General features: G+C 41.5%; 1 pseudogene across 1 annotated transcript in view; it reads right to left on the minus strand.

The window, feature by feature from the left end:
* The window catches only part of LOC146772916 (leucine-rich repeat and immunoglobulin-like domain-containing nogo receptor-interacting protein 1 pseudogene), a 138,617-nt pseudogene that overhangs the window by 10,623 nt on the left and 112,689 nt on the right, over window positions 1-15,305 (minus strand). The window contains exon 3 of the transcript XR_014972104.1: window positions 11,224-11,327. The product of XR_014972104.1 is annotated as a leucine-rich repeat and immunoglobulin-like domain-containing nogo receptor-interacting protein 1 pseudogene (transcript). The remainder of the gene's footprint in view (window positions 1-11,223; window positions 11,328-15,305) is intronic.

Below are 15,305 nucleotides of genomic sequence, written 5' to 3' on the forward strand. Positions count from 1 at the left end.
AACATGGTGGAGAAATTGTGCCAGGAGAACTTTAGCTTTAAAATGGAGCAACCTTAGGGCAGATACAGAGAGGATGATTCTGCTAGCCCGGTGAGGGAATCAGTGCCCGGTAGGTGCGGGGGCAGAAAAGGCATTACAAACAGATTATCACAGGTATGGCTTAAAAGGACTGAGAATAGCAATGTTCTGGACAAGGAAATCCACTGTGAAGAAGTCTTATTTCAGGTTCTAAGATGGCCCAAGGGACCTGTGGCACATGCAGGTGAGAAGCAAGCAAGCAGTTTGGTCCTCTTCTGAGGGCAGGGTGAAATGCAGATTTTGCTAGCCTGATTCGATATTCTGCAGTGCAGGGCAGGCCACATTATTGGGAATGGCTACAATAACTGGGATGGTGGCCTGCTGGGCACAGCAGACCACCATGTCTGTGTCTGTTTTTTAAATAAAGCAACATTTTTTTTCCAAATGCAGCCTGTTTTCCTTAAAGGAGAACGGAATACATTTAAAAGAAATAGAGGAAAGGTTTTCTTTTCATTTAAAAAAATACATATTTTTGCTTCCACACACAAAGGAGAAGGGGTCTCTTCCCGTTTGCAACTGGCTTACCACCAATTTGAAATTGGTGATAACTGCGATTGTTTGCGGTTGCAAAGCAATCGTACATCCCCCTGCTACTAATTATTAGGAAGGAATGCCCTTGGTACACCTCTTCCTAATAGCGACTCGCAAACCCTATTTTGCGAGTTGTAATAGGTTACCAACTTGCAAAATAGGGTTTGTACTAGCCACAACCCTTTTTAGCGGTCACAAACGGCCCGATTTCCATTTGCATTAGCTAATAGCGGTCGTACATCTGGCCCAGAGTGTGTTTCAGAGCTTCACTGGTAATACATATGCTACATACATGTCAAGCCTGATTGTATTACAACATGGGCACACTAATACATTAAAATGTATGTGTGAATTAGGTTTAGGGCCTCGAAAATGGTTTTCAATAGTAACTGTTTGAAAGGTAATGCTAACGAATGTGTACACAGTTGCCATGTTTATATTTTCAAAACTCCATTTCAACAGTGGACAAGTACACAAGACAGAGAAGGAATTTTCAGTCTCTCAGAGCTGCTTGTGATGCTTGCAACAACAGGGCCATCGTGCATGGTACAGAATTCGCTTAGGAGGAAGAAATGCTGCCTTCCATGCACTTCTGCAACAAAGCAATGCCTGCTATGCACAGAAGTAGCAAAAAACGTGCTGAAGCCAGAGAAGGGAAGGGTTAGGCAAATGGACCAGATCTTAAGGGACACATGCTCCGACTACAGGCCCAACAGTGAAGTAAGGCATGCGGCAAAACTATTATGACTTGGTATGCTGTAAATTAATTAGGTGACACAGCCAGGTAAATTATATGGCTGAATATATTTTTGAATAATTTTGAATTTTAGACTAATAGGAATAGGGAATTGATGTAAGCCATGTTTAGGGCTTTCCTCCACCTTGCTCTAGCTTTAGTAATGAATGTTGAGTTTTTAGTAAGAATTGCGCTTCATTGATTATTTGTACATAATAACATACTAATGTAAAATAACAACAGCTGTGTGTTTCTACTGTCTGCAGGGGCCAGGGTGAGGGGCCAAGTCATTTATAAAAAAAAAAGCACACACACACATTTTACCAATTCAAAGCTGCAATATGTGCCTGGAGCGATGAATGGCTTTTGTCATTTTACAGCCCAGCATGGACAGCACTGTGCTAGTTCTATGCTAAAGACTTTGCTGTAGAAATAGCAAAATACTTTGTCCCTTTCTATCTCGGCGTGGATGGCACTGTCGTAATCCTAAGACTTTGATAGAAAAGCAGACATTTGAGGTGAGCAGATCTAGAGTGTCGCTGGTGTTGAGAGTGCTCTAACAGGGTCTGCTTTCCACCTAAACTTGAGAACTACCCAGAGTTCTCTGCTTCTTTTTTTGCATAATTTATGGGTCACTCTATGCCTGAAAGGGTATTGTTCTGACTTATACTGGGAGCTCCGTTGTGTCTGGACAAAGCTATACCTCTCTGAAGAGCTCTAATTAGAGCAAAACTGTGTCAGGGGTCGCTTTTACTCATTTCAGGTTGGCTTGGCTGGTATTTTACCAATTCAAAGCTGGTATACTGTGCCTGGAGTGGTGAATGGCTTTTGTCATTTTACAGCTCAGCATTGACAGTACTATGCTGGTCCTATGCCTAAAGACTTTGCTGTAAAAATGGCGAAAGACTTTGTCCCTTTCTTTCTCGGCGTGGATGGCACTGTGCTAATCCTATGCTTAAAGACTTTGAGAGAAAAGCAGACATTTGAGGTGAGCAGATCTAGCATGTCACTGGTGTTGAGAGTGCTCTAACAGGAGCTGCTTTCCACCTAAACTTGAGAACTACTCAGAGTTCTCTGCTTCTCTTTTTGCATATATTTATATATATAGTCACTTGTGAGGTTATAATTAGGTCAGAGTGTCATAGGAAGAGAGTTTTCTGTTTAACTAATAACGTTGGTGGCGTTTGACAGATCTGCACAAAACATTTCCCAAAAAAGTTCAGCAACATCAGTTCCTTCATGGAAAGTTTTGCGTCGATTCACCAATCCTTTCTCTAAAAATTGCTACTGAAGTAATTTTTGCATTCCCATTTACAGAATCAAGGCTCCCATGGGCTCCATAAACAGACTAATTGAGAGACCCCCCCCATATCACTTTATTCATATATTTCTAACAAAATGTTAAATTTTATATTTTCAAATTAATCTCCCTGATGCTTTCCATAGAATTGTACCACGGCGCCATAACTATTTCAAAAAGAGCATCAGTTGTCACCATGACTTGTAAAGTCAGTTAAACATATATTGCTCTATCATATTCATGGTTAAGTCAATCTCCCGAAAGCTTCTTCCAGAGCTGTCACACAATGATCAGTAATCACATATACAGCCTCGCTTATGTTTTCTTTACTCTTTAGTCAGCATTATGCACGGTGAAACTACAAAAAAGATTGTGATGGTGACAGACATATCATGTACAATCTGATAGGCCAAAACGTGTTGGCATTCTCCAAGAGGCTTACCTACCAGAAACATGAAATAATTATGGACTTTGTTTTTGAATAAATGAATATTTCTGGAGAAAAATACACTCCTTGAATGGTCTGTTCAGAAATCATGGCCTCTCCACAAATAAGCTTTAAAGCATAGCTTCGTGCACTTCAATATTTGGTCTCTACGATAATATATACTGGTTGAAAAATGGATATTGTGAACTGACAAGAACAACTGAATGTTTGTGAGCACAAGTATTGACAAGTTAGATACAGTTACAAACCAAATTATTAAATATTTATTTTAACTTGAACAATGGTATCTATTTTACATAGAGCGGTTGAAAAAAAATTGTATTTCATTATTGCTGAAAACTATTGACAATATCTGAAATTAACAAACCCATAGAAATTCAGCAGTTATAGTTAGAGTTATCTCAAGAACCTATTACTCACGCCTTAAGGTAACTATAACTCACGTCCCTGCCATGCACAGTCTAATCATCAATAATTTCACTGACAATGTTGCTGTGATTTTATTTATGATGTCATAGAAGATGTAATGAGTGATGTAATATGTGGGGTAATTAGCAGTGCATGGCGAGCGGTGCAAGTTATAGTTACCTTAGAGCACGAGTTATAGTGATGTCATCAGTGATGTTACTGACCATGTCATGAGTGATGTAATAAGTGAGGTCATAAGCAGTGCATTGCGGGGGTGTAAGTTATAGTTAGCTCAGGTAACTATAACTGATGAATTTCACTGGTTTTGTACAAGCGAAATGTTAGCCTTACCAAAACATCCCTGTCAACTTTGTTTTTTTCAGTAAATTTCTATGAATGAATGAATGAATATAAGCTTTATAAAGCGCAAACTTAGCCCAGGGGCATCAAGGCGCTGCGGAAAGGGATCAAGATCAAGAATGTCCATAGGTAAAAGGGCTTACAGATTCACGCTGGTGAAGAGCCAGGTCTTCAAGGCCTTACGGAACGAGGAATGAGTTTGCAGAGTGAATTTCTATGCTTTTTTTAATTCTATTTTGTAAGTATAACGTCCCTGTAACCTTTGTTTTTTTGTGTGAATTTCTAAGGTTTATCAAATGTTATCACCTAACTATTACGTTCCTGTATCCTTTGGGTATTTAAGTGAATTCCTATGGTTCTATGGCCTCGGGGTGAAGTATTTCTAGTTTTCTGTCCCATGATGGCTGCCAACACTTCCTGGTTTGAAGTGTTGGCAGCCAATCAGATCTAAGTACGAGATGGGGAGGGGCCTGGATTCTCTGTGTCCCTAGATAAACAATTGGAAGTTTCTTTAAACTACTCCGCAACTACTGAACGGATTTACATCAGTTTACAAAAAGGTCACTTTCCGGACCAACAGCTAAGTTTCTGCCAAATTCAGTGCAATTCTGTTAAGCAGTTCGGGCTGAAGCCGTGTCTAAAGTTCCTATGGAAATTAACATGGGGAAAACACATTTTTATGACCCGCCCTTTTCTCGGTCCCCACTTGATGGACCACCCCAAAACTTTCATGACAGCAGCTGAAGTGAGCGGCAAACTAGTTTTCAAAAGTTCATGAGGATTCGTCAAATGCCGCCAAAGTTATTGGCAAATGAAAAAATGCTCTTCCTATGGAAACTACATACTTACCATAGCTATCCACTGGTGACCACCAGTAGATAATGCATGTATATATTCCCCAACTTTCAGGGGTTACAGAGCACACACTATGAATGACACACTGACACATACCTTGACAATACAACACAACTGCAGAACCACAGAAGTTATGTTGATCTAGGAAGGACACGGAAGGGGATGCAGAATTGGTTTTGTTATTATTGAAAATGATACTGAATAACATCCTACTGTCTGAACCAGAAATAAATATAGCTATATTTAATTTCTGAGGGCCTGTCACACCTAAGTCAGACTCACACTGACAATCAGGGAATTTAATGTGGTATTGGAAAATGGAGCATTTGCCACGTCTTATTGCTTACGCCAGCTATGAAAGTTGAGTTCTCATCATCTATCTAAATTCTACCCTGTATTTCTTGTAACAGACGTAGAGCACACATGGCTAAAAAAGATCTCAACCAGGAATCAGTGTACTTGCTCCCAATATAAGACTTCTATCGTACCACTGGGTTCAAGTCACTTCATTGTAGCATTGCTGACTGTTGCTTACATTGGAGTGGGACATTTTACCTAGTTTTGCTTACCAGGGAGTTGGGATAGTAAATCTCAAATCCAACACTTTCCCGGTTTTGTTTATGTTGGAATGGTAATAGTAAATCTAACCCCTGCAAATTCCAACCTTCCCCTACTTTTATTTAAATTGGAGTTGGAATAGTAAATCGAACTCTTCCAAAGTCCAATACTTTCCATGCTGTTGCTTACGTTGAAGTAGGAATAGTAAATCTAATCTTTCAAAGTCCAATACTTGCCATACTTTTGCTTACGTTGCAGTAGGAATAGTAAATCTAACCTCTCTAAAGTCTAAACACTATCACTACTGCTGCTTGGTTGGAATGGGAAGAGTAGAACTAATCTTCCGAAGTCCAAGACTTTCCCTATTGTTGCTTAGTTTGGAGTGAGAATAGTAAATCAATTCTTGAAGGAGTAAAGGAGCTTCTTATAGTGCTTGCTTAGAGATGTGTGACTAATAATTTTTGGGGTTTATATTACATTCATTTTAATATTAATTATCGTGAGTTGTCCAATATTAAGATGATAATGCTAATACACTTATATATGTTAACCATCACTAATTATTATAAAAGAACAAGGTTTGTGTGTACTGATTCCAGAGGGATAGAGGTACAGCTCCTCATTTGTATCTTTCAAGAGATTCTCTGGCAGGTGAATTACATTTTGACATCCCAAATATTCCTATGAGCTCACCCCATAGGAGTGGGTGGAAGGTGCCTGTCTGATTTCCTTTCCTAAGTAAAAGCCAAAGCTATGCATACACATCTGGGAGCAGCTGTAGAAACAGAATATTCGAGTGCATAGAAGAGCGAACAAGCAGATTTAGCTGATGGTAAGTTATACATTTGAAATGGCAAGCTGCACTTTGCTTGGTGAATCCTCTCGGAACAATTCTGCCAAAGACCCCTTCATAAAAGAAAATAGATTCTACTAAGTTGTTATAAAATATAATTTTTTGTTACCAGAGCTCGGAGAGTGGAGAGGGTGCACTCCATTATTTAAACACTTTAATCGTATATAACCTTGGAGACTGGGCACTAAAAAATAAATTCTGATTAAATATAATAATTCAGGCATGTTAGCAAGACACCAAATGGACTTCTGGAATATAACAGTATGTCTTTTAAAAAATATCCTTAAATAAATGTGCCCCATGGTTGGAATTTGATTTTACTTATACTGCATGGTCCAGTAATGTATTACCAGATTCTGTTTTTTTACATGTTTCATAGTATTTGAGTTGCTGTGCAAGATGACTTAAAATAAAACAAAAATAAAGCGCTATGACACAGTCAATGCTGGCCCCGTTATAGCGTTTTTGTGTTTTTTTTCAGTAAGCCATGTTGCACTGCAGCTCAACTGTACAACATGTAAAAAAGTTTGCATGCAATTACCCTGAAAATTCTACACAAGAAAACATGATGTAGTCCCCATCAGAAATATATGCATGGTTTCAGTGAATGTGTGCTGTGCATTGTCCTTATCTGCCTCAGCAGCTACCACAAGAAAGAAGTTTCAATTAAGATAAGTAGATTGTATTGAAACAAGCCTTTGAAGTAATGCCCTTATTAGCCTGTTTGCTTTGTGCTTGCGGGTATTCACTTGTATTTGAGGCCCCATCAATCACTGAACAGATGTAAGACATCAGGCACCAGCAGGCTGGGGCTTCTACAAGCAGCCGAGTCACGACATTGTCTGTCCACCAGAGCAGGAAGTTGCTTTAGGAGGGGCCCAGGAATGACGCTTTCAGGATTTAATAATTATAATTATTTCCCACCTCCACTGTTCCTTTTTTTTAGCACATAATAAGCTCAAAGGGGTATTAAGCAGAGAAGTAGATATTAGTAATGCAGCGGGAGCAGGGGCACCTGGTCACCCGAGAGTGAACGTCCTTCTGCACCTAATTACTTATCAATCTTTATTACCTTACTTTTAATTCAGCATCTCCAATGCACTACCCTATATCTCACCCTATGCCTCATGGAATATATCCTCTACTTCCATTCTCTGTCTCAAACCTCATTCTACTACTCTCTCCAATGCACTACCGTATTTCTCTCCCTATACCTCTCTCAATATAGCCTTTACCTCCACTCTCTTACTCATCCCAAACTCCATTCTACTACTCTCGCCAATGCACTGCCCTATTTCTCACCTTATAACTCTCGCCATATATATCCTCTACCTCCACTCTCTCATTCATCCCAAACCCCATTCTACTACTATGATCCACAAAATAACCCTTTTCTAGACCCTTCCCTTCTCTACCCCTCCTTTCATCATCTCATACGTCTTTTACTATTAAGATCTCCCCAAGAAGCTTTTTTAAACCCTTCCCTGGACTCTTACCCCTCCACCTCCCCTTTACTTATCCCAAACCTCCTTCCACTGCTATGAGCTCCAATAAAACACTTTTCAGACCCTTCCCTCTTCTATCCCTTCACTATCCTTTTCAATCCAGCTAACAGAATCACATGTCCACCACTCAAATTAATTTCATATTTCCCTATACTAATTCCCCATTGATCTTGTTTGGGTTCTGGAGTAGCGTGATACCCACCGAAAAGCGCTTCGACACCTCATCAGGGGTAGCAAGTGCTATCTAAATGCAAACCCTTCCCTCTTCTATCCCTCCACTATCCTTTTTCAAGCCAAATTACAAACTCACATGCCCACTGCTCAAATTATTCTTACATCTCCCTATATTAATTCACCACTAATCCTCTTTGGGTTCCGGAGTAGCGTGCTGCTCGCCGACAAAGCGCTTTGACGCCTCGTCAGGGACAATAAGCGCTATATAAATGCAATTACAATTAAGCAGGTAAGTAGATATTAGTAATGCAGCAGGGGCACCTGGTCACTCAAGTGTGAACGGCCTTCGGGATCTAATTAAGGTTGAATTTTTATCATAGAGCTTGGGGCAGGGTGGCCCACGTTACTTGCTAGAGGCTCCACAACACCCTTGCTATGCGCACAGGCAAAGAGACGCTATGTCCTGATTTGTGAAACGTTGTTCCTGGAAAATACTGCTGCAGCATCTGTTGCAAAGATGCGCATTTCACAGTAAGTGGAAGCACCCAATGAAACATAACTGCAGGCATGAGTGCATGTCGAAAACTGAATATGCACCTACGCGATCTCTAAGGACTGCGTTTAATGTGTGAGCCTGCAACTTCCAGCAACACACCACAAACAGCTCTGGGGCTTAGCTACAAGCCCCTTGCGCCGCCCGTACGTCACTTTTTCCCATGTTAAAAATGACGCAAAAGCGGCGCAAGCGACTTGTAAATAGGCCCCACTGTTTGCACCCTGCAAAAACAGGTGGCAGGAGAATGGTGAGTCGGGGTGATGAGCAAAGGACGGTGGGAGGAAGGGGAAGGGGTGCAGAGAAAGAGAATATGGAGAGAAGCTTTGGGAAAAAGTGAGGCGCAGCGAGAGGAAATGTGTTGCAAAATGGGAGCGGGCTGGCATTTTGTTCCCTTACTTTGGCATTTACAGTAAGTATACTTAACAGCAGTGAAAGGTTCTCTTACAGGACACACTGCTAGCAGTGGCAGTAAAAAATTGCTTCACACTGTACTACAGGTGGTCTCACCATTCAGATCCTTCCCAATGGCCTGCAGATTAGGTGGGCCGCTTTTGAGACTAGGCGGCATATTTGCAACAGGCAGCGATAATTATCGCTGACCTTGTATACCGCATCTTTGTCTATCGCTGGAATATTTTGCCAGGCTAGCGTTGTATTAACAACGCTTAGCGCCATGGCGATGTATATTCCAGCGATAGCGCCCTTTTCCATGAAACATCGCTGGTTTTCTAGCGATGTTCCATGTAAAACGGCGATATGCTTGATAATACGACCCTGTGGTCGTATCACATGAATCCACCTCCCATGTTAGGTATGCTTTAGTCAGGAATTTAACAGACGTTAAATTCCTGTGTTAAGGCATACTTAGCGCAATTAAAATAATCGCTTCCCCGCATTGTAAATATCGCGAAGCTGCCTTCGCGATATTTACCCAAGTTGTTTCCACAGACACGCCTACTTTGCATCTCATTAGTGATGCGAAGTTAGGCGTGCTGGAAACGGGAGCAAAATCAGCAAAACACGCAATAGCGTGTCTTTGCTGATAAGGCGATAAACCTTTTTTTTATCGCCGCATTGTTAATATGCCCCCACATTTGCTTCCTTGAGCCAGCCCTGGTATCGCACACACTGTATTCTACTCACAAACCTTTAGCAGTGTCTGCATCTAATAAGTCAGCCTATTTGTTCACCTGACCTTAAAAAAAAAAGTGAGTTTTTTCCAGCTCGGAAATGTAAGTGACCATTAAAATGGGGATACAGTTCATGTCCATGTACACATGCGTAGACTTTTTTTTATCTGTGGATGGTTTGCACTGGAGCAGAAGGCTAAAAGGCTTCTTTCTCTGCAGGAGCAAAATTAGAAGCACCGCGCAGTAAGAAAGAGGCGGGGGCTGCCTTCTATATCTACAATGGCATGCTTAGCAGCTGACAATCGTGAAGTCATCTTTTAATGGGTTCTCCAGATCTGGGTGCATGCAGGCAATGCCCCGGAGGCACATAGTGATCCAAGCCCCCGTCAGTAGGAGACTAAGGAGAGGAAGGTAGATAGATGTTGACCATCGCTAAATGTTGGCAACTGTGCTTGAATGTTGATAGTGCTTTATATAGAGGACCAGTTTGGTTTCTGGTCCTGTACTTGTTTTGAAATTCCTGTTTTTTTTATTTTAGCCACGGACAGCAGGAGGAGGGGGGAGTCAGGGGTTTTGAGAAACGAATGGTGGGGGGAGGGGTGTAGGCTGCTGAGAAACAGTCTATTGCCAGAAGGGTAAGAAGACAAAGGATATCATGGGGGTGAAGAGGAGGGAAAAGTAATGTAAACAAAATAGTACCTGTAGAAGTCTGTGGTCAGTATAAGGACACTGGCCACCGGAAGCAGTAGTTGGTCCAGGCTCCACGGCACAACGACAGAGGCTAGGAGGAAACTCTAACCACCGAGGAGCCACATTGGAGCCAGCCAATGGTAAGTAGAGCGACAAGGAGCCACGTGGGAGCCAGCCAATAGTAAGTAATGTGACATAAGAGCCATGTGGGAAATATCAATGGTAAGTCAAGGTAAGTATTGGGCGGGCTTTAAGCCCCTTTTAAGAATGATTTTTTTTAAATACAAGAGATTTCACAAGCACACCACAAGCTTTGTGCAGGCGAAACCTACCAATCACACACAATGTAGATGCCTAGTTTTCTTTTTATCAAATTAAAATGTAGCAAGGAAAGTCTGAGTGGCAGTGCTCAGGATACTCCATAGCAGCATGACCTTTCACAAGTAGTCGTTCAGGATAAATGCATTTTTAATTTTCATTGCCCTGACAGGAAATATTTCTTAAGGGGAAAACCCTAATTTCTCTTTTAGCCAGAAGGTGGGATGCCAGCATATGAATTTATTGCAAATTATGTGATTTTTACATAATTACTTTTTTTTAAATTTAGTAAGTGGAGTCTTGTCGTCTGTGCTCCTTGTTGCCTGTTCCATGTAAATAATAGAATCATATGCCTGCCAGTAACAAACATTGTTTTAATTTCAATAAAATATATTAGGGATTTCAAGTTTGGGAAAAATATTTTGCTATGATTAGATTTTATAATTTGAAAATAGAAAGGGCCCATGTTCCCTCACTAAAGGAGACTCCAGGTAATATTTTCTCATAGGGCAGTGGCCCCGAAAGTAATTCATATTGTGGGCCAGGACCTTACACATTGTTTATGAGTAGCAATGCCAGTCTATAGTGTGTTTATCCCTTGTGTACCTAAAGAATGGCTCTTTTAGTTTCCTGCTGGATTGTTTGTAAGGAAGCTTGCAATTCTCAGAACATGCTTTATTTTATATATAATTAGTTCCAATGCGCTTTGGATGAAATACCGACCTGTCCTTCGTATCATTCCGATTGGCTTGTTTCTTATTTTGAGCCAAATTCACAATGGTTGCCAAAGTCCAGAGAACCATTGCCTTTTCTTAAGATCTTTTTATCTGCAAAGATAAAATCACACATGACTAGGACAAGGAGATCTTTTACAGACAAGTTAAAGAAAAAGCAGAAAGGGGAGACATAGAGGCAGGTAGAGAGACAAAGGCAGAAGACGGTTGATAGATAATGCAAGGCTGATAATCAAGAGAACAGCCAAGATTGATCGCCAGCAATATAAAATAGAGAGTGTAGGAAGCGGGCTCTGTATAGACTACACCAACGTAAGGTATAGTGTGCAAAGAGTCTAGTGGATCCCCAAAGGCTTCACAGAGGCTAAAGTAGATAATACTTTACTCTCCTTTGTGGTAGTGTGGTTGAGCAGCTAGGCTTATCAGAGGGTTGTGTTAAGCATTTTTTGTACACACACAGTCAAGAAATGAAGCGCACACTCAATGGTTATCTCCAAGTCCAATGTTTGTATACAAATATTACTTTGTTACTTTTCAGGACGAAGAGGAACTCAATTGCAGGTCAAAACCAGTTCAAAAAGAGCAATACTTTCAGGTACAGTGGGAATGTGTTGCACATAGCAATAGGAATATTTTACAGGAGTATTAGAAATAATGTGTGGTGTCAATCACCATAAGCAATACTTAGCAATGTAGAAAACAGACACTTGTTGCAAATAGCAAGAAATAGAATGTTATCCTATGGAAGTAAAACAGTTATGGGCATTTGCAGGTAAGTACACTACTTACCACCCCAGCCTTCGGGGGTTTGGACCAGGTTCAAGTGGGCACGAAGTCTGCACCACCAGCAGCATGGGGGCGGCCGGGTGCAGTGGTCAATGGCAGTGCCCGAAGCCCAACGTTAGTCTATGGGGACTGGGGGTGATTGGAGAGGCACAGTTAGCAGGTAAGTACCAGTGGTTTCAGGTCACAGACCCCGGGGGTTTAAGCAAGCACAGGGGGGGCCACAAGGCAGTACCAATCATACGTCACCAGTGGCACAGGGGCAGCAGGGTGCAAAGACAGTGTCAGGCGCCCATTGCAAGCAGATAGAGGAACTCAGTTTCACAAAGAGACTGCAGGCTCAGACCAGGAGTCACCCCAGGATGCAGAGGTGCCTTTAGATGTTGGAAACTCTTCACCAGAGCCAGTCACGATCAGGGGGGACCCTTTGTGTTGTGGTCACCGGCATCTTCGTGGAGGCCAACAGAGGTCAGCCACGAATGGTTGCGAGGTCAGGATCACTGGGGAGACTTCACTGGACCAATGGGCCACTCAGACTTGGGCCGTGAGCGTCAGGTGCTGAGTGGGGAGGACTTGCGATTGCAGAAGGTAAAGGAGTCCTTGGAGTTGGTTTCTTTGTGGACAGGGCCACTGTCCTTGGAAGTTCCTGGTCTCTAGGGAAGGCAGGCAGTCCTCCCTGGGTTGTGTAGGTCGCTGGGCCTGGAGGACGAGTCGCTTTTTTGAGCAGGTTTCATCACAGGCTGCAGACATGACGGTAGTCCTGGGTCCAAGTCGGTTCGTCGACTGGAGTCTTCACTGCTGCAGGTTTTTCGGCCCTTTTTCTTCTTTAGGTTACCATGAATCGAGTATCAAGGCTCGGGGTGCCCCTAAATACTCAATTTAGGGACGTTACAGGTACTGGTCAAAGGGCTACTTACCTTTAGGGTGACTGCACCCTTTGTATGTCCTCTCCCTTTGGTGAGGAGGCATCCCCAAACCTATTGGCCCAAATTCTTCCATCCAACATGCAGGATTTTCTAAGGAGGGTTCACTTCGGCTTGGGACACCTTAGGGGTGGTCTTGGCTGAGAGGGGACACACCTCTCCTGCTTACTAATTTTCCTGCCGACCTTGCCGTCAAAAGTGGGGCTTGGTCAGGGGAGCGGGCGTCTCCACTAGCTGGACAGGTCCTGGCTAGCATAGGGCAGGAAGCTTTTGAGGCTCACCGCCCTTTATGCTGTACCTGCTTGGGGGTAGGTGAGAAGCACCTCCACGAGACTGACCGTAGCAAAGAGCGGGCTCATCTGTGCCTGTCAGAGTCCGGAGGAGACTAGGCTGGACTACCTCGCTAAGGTCTAGTATTTTCCGGGATGTTCTTTTTTGCCACTTTGTTCTTTAACCTGCATTGTATTTTCACATCATGGGTATGTGGAAGCTAACACTTCAACCTACAGTAAATGACAGATGTTATAAAGTCATAAGTACAGGTTACCCCTTGAATGCAATGTGCTTATTAACTCAGAAATTGAGAACATAGCGGGGAGGTTGACTATGAGACAGTTGGCACTGCAGGCTACACTAGAAGGTGCTAATGATAAAGCAATAACAACACTCATACCTGAACAAACCTGCTCTGGCAGTGAAACATCGAATCCTTCAAAATCAAGGTCTATAAACTCATTTGTGATAACCAAAGACGTTTGTAATATTAGTGTATTATCTAATTTGCAATGCACAATCAGTTACTCACCACATTAAAAAAAAGAAAAGAACTATGTTAGTCTCTGCGTAGAAAGGGTAAAACGATATCCGATATTGGTAATAATCCTCTTTCTTTTCAGGACAAAATCCAATTTATATAAATGTGGCCTCAGAATTTAACCTCCTACCAGTTTTCTGTGAAAACCAAATAACAGTAATGAAATATTATGTAAAGCAAATGTTTACGGAGGTGATGACTAAATTAGCAACTTTTGAAACTTCCACAAATTATCTTACTGGATCCTTAAAGTTGACTATCCTTTTCAATCCAAATGACAGACTAACATGTCCATCACTCAAATTAACTTAATATTTCTCTATACTAATTCACCCTTATTTCTTTATGGGTTCCAGAGTGGCGTGCCACTAGCCGAAAAAGCGCTTCAACACCTCATCGGGGTAGGAAGCGCTATATAAATGCAAACCTTTTTCCTCTTCTATCCCTCCACTATCCTCTCAATCCAAATAACTGACTAACATATCCACCACTCAAATTACTTTCATATTTAACTATATTAATTCCCCACTAATCCTTTATGGGTTCTGGAGTAGCGTGCTACTTGCCGAAAAAGCTCTTCAACACCTTATCAGGGGTAGCAAGCGCAATATAAATGCAAACCTTTTTCCCTCCTCTATCCATACACTATCCTCTCACTCCAAATAACTGACTAACATATCCACCACTCAAATTACTTTCATATTTCACTATACTATTTCACCACTAATTCTTTATGGGTTCCGGAGTAGCGTGCTACTCACCGAAAAAACACTTTGATGCCTCATCAGGGGTCGTAAGCGTTATATAGATACAATTACAATTCAATTACAATACAATACTAATCCTCCTCATACAAGACGTTATGCTAGTGGATCTGCTGTCATGACTACTGATCTGTCAGTCTCAACTTGGAGAGGAAATTGTGAGGACAATGTTCCATGCTGTAATTTAACCTTCACGCCCAGAAACAAACTAGAAATGACAATGGAAGGCACTCCTCGATTAGTTAAACAGATTTAGAGCAAATTAATTAATTGAAAGAGGCCCTGTTACTAGTAAATCCTTTGCAGGGGGCATTAAAGCACCCGAAACAAATTAGTCCAAGGATATCCATATCCTGCATTTACCACAAGTCGCAACACTGTATTTTCTAATCCTAAAGGATGTTTCTCCCTTGTACTCTAATCAAACTGAGTCTGTTAATTTATTGAGAAGCAAATCAATTCATTGGTTATCAAATAGAGTAGGCAATGCGCAATGTCTAGTGGATTACATTTTGCTAAGAGTCCCATGGATGTAGAAGTTGAAGAAATCTTGCGGGGGAGATTGCATTGTAATTAATTTTAAGGACCCTGAATTTCTAGGATACATTTTTAGTGTCTTAAATGTTTCTTTTTATCCTAGTTGTAGAATAACAGCAGTTCCCTTAGGGCTTTTTTTTTAAAAAAAACAAAGCAGAGACTGTTGGTCTGAGAAGAGTTTAACTCCAAAAAAACAAGGTTCTTCTGATTTAAGATAGAATGTTTCCACTCAGACTTAATATATGAATTT

This window comes from Triturus cristatus, chromosome 12 (assembly GCF_964204655.1).
Source record: "Triturus cristatus chromosome 12, aTriCri1.1, whole genome shotgun sequence".
Taxonomy (NCBI): domain Eukaryota; kingdom Metazoa; phylum Chordata; class Amphibia; order Caudata; family Salamandridae; genus Triturus; species Triturus cristatus.